The sequence below is a fragment of the Mandrillus leucophaeus genome, unplaced genomic scaffold (genome assembly GCF_000951045.1).
Source record: "Mandrillus leucophaeus isolate KB7577 unplaced genomic scaffold, Mleu.le_1.0 Scaffold2066, whole genome shotgun sequence".
NCBI classification, from domain to species: Eukaryota; Metazoa; Chordata; class Mammalia; order Primates; family Cercopithecidae; genus Mandrillus; species Mandrillus leucophaeus.
In genome coordinates, this window is record NW_012102106.1 from 13,353 (window position 1) to 19,433 (window position 6,081).

The window sequence follows — 6,081 nt, forward strand, 5'->3', positions numbered from 1 at the left end:
TAGGAGATAAACTGACTTGGGTGGAAGTGGTCACAGGTGTGCTGGTGTCAACAGACCGTGTTGAAAGGGTGCTACCCTGAGAACTCGTCACACAGATGGTACTGACAGGACTAGTGGTTAATGGAGTGCTTCCTTCACTAGGAGTAGAGATTGGCATGGTGGTGACTTCAGGAGTTGTAGGAGATGAACTGACTTGGATAGAAGTGCTCACAGATGTGGTGGTGTCAACAGAAAGTGTTGAAAGTGTGCTGCCCTCAGAACTGGTCACACGTGTGGTGCTTACACGCAGAGTTGTTAATGGAGTGCTTCCTTCACTAGGAATCGAGGTTGGAATACTGGTAGCTTCAGGAGTTGTAGCTGATGAACTGACTTGGATAGAGGTGGTAACAGGTGTGCTGGTGTCTACAGAAGGTTTTGAAAGGGTGCTGCCCTCAGAACTGGTCACATGTGTGGTGCTGACAGGAATAGTTGTAAATGGAGTTCTTCCGTCATTAGGAGTAGAGATTGGCATGGTGGTGACTTCAGGAGTTGTAGGAGATGAACTGACCTGGGTAGAAGTGGTCACAGGTGTGCTGGTGTCAACAGAAGCTGTTGAAAGCATGCTGCCCGCAGAACTGGTCACAAGTGTGGTGATAACAGGAATAGTTGTTAATGGAGTGCTTCCTTCACTGGGAGTCGAGGTTGCCATACTGGTACCTTCAGAAGTTGTAGGAGATGAACTGACTTGGGTAGAAGTGGTCACAGGTGTGCTGGTGTCAACAAAAGGTGTTGAAATTTTGCTGAATTCAGAATTGGTCACACCTGTGGTGCTGACAGGAATAGTTGTTGATGGAGTGCTTCGAACACTTGGAGTTGAGATTGGCATGGTGGTGACTTCAGCAGTGGTAGGAGATGAACTGACAGTGGTAGAAGTGGTCACAGGTGTGCTGGCGTCCATAGAAGGTGTTGATTGGGTGCTGCCCTCAGAACTGGTCACACGTGTCGTGCTGAGTGGACTAGTTGTTAATGGAGTGCTTGCTTCACTAGGAGTAGAGATTGGAATGGTGGTGACTTCAGGAGTTGTAGGAGATGAAATGACATGGGTAGAAGTGGTCACAGGTGTGAGGGTGTGTACAGAAAGTGTTGAATGGGTGCTGCCCTCAGGACTGGTCACACGTGTGGTACTCATAGGAATAGTTCTGAATGGAGTGCTTCCTTCTCTAGGAGTCCAGGTTGGAATACTGGTACCTTCAGGAGTTGTAGCAGAGGAACTGACTTGGATAGAAGTGGTCACAGGTGTGCTGGTGTCAGCAGAAAGTGTTGAAAGGGTGCTGCCCTCAGAACTGGTCACACGAGCGGTGCTGACAGGAATAGTTGTTAATGGCGTGCTTCCTTCACTAGGAGTAGAGACTGGCATGGTGGTGACTTCAGGAGTGGTAGGAGATGAACTGACATGGGTAGAAGTGGTCACAGGTGTGCTGGTGTGCACAGAAAGTGTTGAAAGGGTGCTGCCCTCAGAACTGGTCACACGTGTGGTACTGACAGGAATAGTTGTTAATGGAGTGCTTCCTTCACTAGGAGTCGAGGTTGGAATACTGGTACCTTCAGGAGTTGTAGCAGATGAACTGACTTGGACAGAAGTGGTCTCAGGAGTGCCAGTGTCAACAGAAGGTGTTGAAAGGGTGCTGCCCTCAGAACTGGTCACACGTGTGGTGCTGACAGGAATAGTTGTTAATGGAGTGCTTCGTACACTAGGAGTTGAGATTGGCATGGTGGTGACTTCAGGAGTGGTAGGAGATGAACTGACTCTGGTAGAAGCGGTCACAGGTGTGCTGGTGTCAACAGAAGGTGTTGAAAGAGTGCTGCCCTCAGAACTGGTCACACGTGTGGTGCTGAGAGAAATAGCTGTTAATGGAGTGCTTCCTTCACTAGGAGTAGAGATTGGCATGGTGGTGACCTCAGGAATTGTAGGAGATGAACTGACTTGGGTAGAAGTGGTCACAGGTGTGCTGGTGTCAACAGAAGCTGTTGAAAGGGTGCTGCCCTCAGAACTGGTCACAGCTAACAGGAATAGTTGTTAATGGAGTGCTTCGAACACTAGGAGTTGAGATTGGCATGGTGGTGACTTCAGGAGTGGTAGGAGATGAACTGATTCTGGTAGAAGTGGTCACAGGTGTGCTGGTGTCAACAGAAGGTGTTGAAATGGTGCTGCCCTCAGAACTGGTCACACGTGTGGTGCTGACAGGAATAGTTGTTAATGGAGTGCTTCCTTCACTAGGAGGAGAGATTGGCACGGTGGTGACTTCAGGATTTTTAGGAGATGAACTGACATGGGTAGAAGTGGTCACAGGTGTGCTGGTCCCTACAGAATGTGTTGAATGGGTGCTGCCCTCAGAACTGGTCACATGTGTGCTACTGACAGGAATAGTTGTTAATGGAGTGCTTTCTTCACTAGGAGTTGAGGTTGCCATACTGCTACCTTCAGGAGTTGTAGGAGATGAACTGACTTCGATAGAAGTGGTCACAGGTGTGCTGGTGTGAACCAAAGGTGTTGAAAGGGTGCTGACCTCAGAACTGGTCACACGTGTGGTGTTAACAGGAATAGTTGTTAATGGAGTGTTTCCTTCACTAGGATTCGAAGTTGCCATACTGCTACCTTCAGGAGTTGAAGGAGATGAACTGACTTGGCTAGAAGTGGTCACAGGTGTGCTGGTTCTAACAGAAGATGTTGAAAACATGCTGCGCGCAGAACTGGTCGCACGTGTGGTGCTGACAGGAATAGTTATTAATGGAGTGCTTCCTTCACTAGGAGTTGACGTTACTATACTGGTACCTTCAGGATTTGTAGGAGATGAATTGACTTGGGTAAATGTGGTCACAGGTGTGCTGGTGTCAACAGAAAGTGTTGAAACGGTGCTGCCCTCAGAACTGGTCACACGTGTGGTGCTGACAGGAATAGTTGTTAATGGAATGCTTCCTTCACTAGGAGTCGAGATTGGCATGGTGGTGACTTCTGCAGTTGTAGGAGATGAACTGACTTGGGTAGAAGTTGTTACAGATGTGCTGTTGTCAACAGAAGGTGTTGAACGGGTGCTGCCCGCAGAACTGGTCACACGTGTGGTGTTGACAGGAATAGTTGTTAATGGAGTGCTTCCTTCACTAGGAGTTGAGATTGGTGTGGTGATGACTTCAGGAATGGTAGGAGATGAACTGACTCGGGTAGAAGTGGTCACAGATGTGCTGGTGTCAACAGAAGTTGTTGAAATGGTGCTACCCTCAGAACTGGTGACACTAGTGGTGCTGACAGGAATAGTTGTTAATGGAGTGCTTCGTACACTAGGAGTTGAGATTGGCATGGTGGTGACTTCAGGACTTGTAAGTGATGAACTGACTTGGGTAGAAGTGGTCACAGGTGTGCTGGTGTCAATGAAAGGTGTTGAAAGGCTGCTGCCCTCAGAACTGGTCACACGTGTGGTGCTGACAGGAATAGTTGTTAATGTAGTGCTTCCTTCAGTAGGAGTAGAAATTGGCATGATGGTGACTTCTGGAGGTGTATCAGATGAAGTGACTTGGATAGAAGTTGTCACAGGTGTGCTGGTGTCAACAGAAGGTGTTGAAAGCATGCTGCCCGCATAATTGGTCATACTTGTGGTGCTGACAGGAATAGTTGTTAATGGAGTACTTCCTTCACTAGGAGTTGAGGTTGTCATACTGGTACCTTCAGGATTTGTAGGTGATGAACTGACTTGGGTAAAAGTGGTCACAGGTGTGCTGGTGTCAACAGAGGGTGTTGAAAGGGTGCTGCCCTCAGAACTGGTCACACGTGTGGTGCTGACAGGAGTAGCTGTTAATGGAGTGCTTCCTTCACTAGGAGTCGAGAGTGGCATGGTGGTGACTTCAAGAGTTGTAGGAGATGAACTGACTTGGGTAGAAGTGGTTACAGATGTGCTGGTGTCAACAGAAGGTGTTGAAAGCATGCTGCCCGCAGAACTGGTCACAGGTGTCGTGCTGACAGGAATAGTTGTTAATGGAGTTCTTCCTTCCCTAGAAGTCGAGGTTGCCATACTGGTACCTTCTGTAGTTGTAGGAGATGAACTGACTTGGATAGAAGTGGTCACAGATGTGCTGCTGTCAACAGAAGGTGTTGAAATGGTGCTATCCTCAGAACTGGTGACACTAGTGGTGCTGACAGGAATAGTTGTTAATGGAGTGCTTCTTACACTAGGAGTTGAGATTGGCATGGTGGTGACTTCAGGAATTGTAAGTGATGAACTGACTTGGGTAGAAGGGGTCACAGGTGTGCTGGTGTCAACGGAAGGTGTTGAAAGGGTGCTGCCCTCAGAATTCGTCACATGTGTGGTGCTGACAGGAATAGTTGTTAACGTAGTGTTTCCTTCACTAGGAGTAGAGCTTGGCATGGTGGTGACTTCTGGAGGTGTAGCAGATGAAGTGACTTGGATAGAAGTTGTCACAGGTGTGCTGGTGTCAGCAGAAAGTGTTGAAAGCGTGCTGCCCGCAGAACTGGTCACACTTGTGGTGCTAGTAGGAATAGTTGTTAATGGAGTGCTTCCTTCACTAGGAGTCGAAGTTGCCATACTGGTACCCTCAGGAGTTGTAGTGGATGAACTGACTTGGGTAGAAGTGGTCACAGGTGTGCTGGTGCCAACAGAAGGTGTTGAAAACATGCTGCGCGCAGAACTGGTCACACGTGTGGTGCTGACAGGAATAGTTGTTAATGGAGTGCTTTCTTCACTAGGAGTCGCAGGTGCCATACTCGTACCTTCAGGATTTGTAGGAGATGAACTGACTTGGATAAAAGTGGTCACAGATGTGCTGGTGTCAACAGAAGGTGTTGAAAGGGTGCTGCCCTCAGAACTGGTCACATGTGTGGTGCTGACAGGAATAGTTGTTAATAGAGTGCTTCCTTCACTAGGAGTCGAGATTGGCATAGTGGTGACTTCAGCAGTTGTAGGAGATGAACTGACTTGGGTAGAAGTGGTCACAGGTGTGCTGGTGTCTACAGAAGGTGTTGAAAGGGTGCTACCCTCAGAACTGGTCACACGTGTGGTGCTGACAGGAATAGTTGTTAATGGAGTGCTTCTAACACTAGGAATTGACATTGGTATGGTGGTGACTTCAGGAATGGTAGGAGATGAACTGACTCTGGTAGAAACGGTCACAGGTGTGCTGGTGTCAACAGAAGGTGTTGAATTGGTGCTACCCTCAGAACTGGTAACACTAGTTGTGCTGACAGGAATAGTTGTTAATGGAGTGCTTGGTACATTAGGAGTTGAGTTTGGCATGGTGGTGACTTCAGAAGTTGTAAGAGATGAACTGACTTGGATAGAAGTGGTCGCAGGTGTGCTGGTGTCAACAGAAGGTGTTGAAAGGGTGCTACCCTCAGAACTGGTCACACGTGTGGTGCTGACAGGAATGGTTGTTAATGGAGTGTTTCGTACACTAGGAGTTGAGAGTGGCACGGTGGTTACTTCAGGAGTTGTAGGAGATGAACTGACTTGGTTAGAAGTGGTGACAGGTGTGCTGGTATTAACAGTTGTTGAAAGGGTACTAAATTCAGAGGTGTCCACCTGCGTTGTGCCCACTGTCATACTTGTTGATGGAGTGCTTCCTTCACTGTCAGTTGGTTTGGGTGTGGTGGTGCTTTCAGGAATAGTAGGACATGAACTGGCCTGAGCAGAAGTGGTCAGAGGTGTGCTTGTATCAACCACAGTTGTTAAAGATGTGCTCGCCTCTGAACTGCTCTGAGGTGGAGTGCTGACAAAATCCGTTGTTGATGAAGTGCTTTCTTCAGTCACTGTTGACATGCACATGTTGGTGCCTTCAGGAGTTGTAGGAGATGAATTGTCTTCAGTAGAGGCACTGGAGACACTAGAAATATCTGAATTTACACTGTACTCAATCAAGGTCATCTCAGTGCTGGTGCTGTCACTCAAAGATGTTCCCAGCTGCACGAAGTTTGTAGGTGTTGTGCCTATGGTGATGTTCGCCACAGAACCTGTTTAAGATACAATGATGTTTTCTTTAGGAGTTTCTTCGGGTTCTCTATGTCAGGAGTGATTGTTTCAGTTGGGCTTTTTACTG